Below are 761 nucleotides of genomic sequence, written 5' to 3'. Positions count from 1 at the left end.
GAAGGAGTGGAAAGACAAATTAAAGGATGCCATTCTGTTTGGCTAAAATGTTGGCTTACGGCCTGATCTTAATGCTTGGTCTTTTCAAGTTTGAGAATCCCTAAAAAAGTTCGGAACTGTCAATCTGCTTGTTCTTAGAATTCGGACTTCAAATGATATCTTTTTGAAGAATCGCTAAAATATAGTCCAATGGAGTCTTTGGCAAACAAGATATTGTTTGGTTAAAAGCAAATTAAATTTGGCAAATTAAAGATGTAAAGCGAAATAACTTGGTCGGTTATTCTCGTGCTAATAATTAGTTTGCGTATAGTTCAAGATTAAAGGTCGAAAATTGAAAAAATAAAAGAAACCTCACCAACCGCTCGTTCATGAGTGTTTTTGTTCATTGCATGTCGGTCTCCACAAATTACAGAATGGTTCTATAATTTCAGATATTCAGTTGCGAGACTTAGTACGCTCATTTTGTAAGTGGTTGTTCACGCTTTGGTTTGTCTAATTTCCTCCTTTGTTTTCTCCCTTTGTTTTTGCTTTGGTTGGCTTTCGTTCGGTTTTATCATCCGTCATCCCTTCTTGCTTCCCTTGGTTCATTTCACATTGCTCGTTGTGATCCCGCTTTATTGTCGTTATACACGAAAAATATGAACCCCAGGCCGATTCTATGCTTCAGCCACGTCCGTCCTCCAGCAACGAGCTCAAGATGTCCGAAATCAGCGCATCAATTGGCAATCCTATCACAGGTGAGAAGAGTCCGAAGGATTTGT

This window comes from Tigriopus californicus, chromosome 7, assembly GCF_007210705.1.
Source record: "Tigriopus californicus strain San Diego chromosome 7, Tcal_SD_v2.1, whole genome shotgun sequence".
Lineage (NCBI taxonomy): Eukaryota > Metazoa > Arthropoda > Copepoda > Harpacticoida > Harpacticidae > Tigriopus > Tigriopus californicus.
This window is presented reverse-complemented; position numbering follows the sequence as displayed.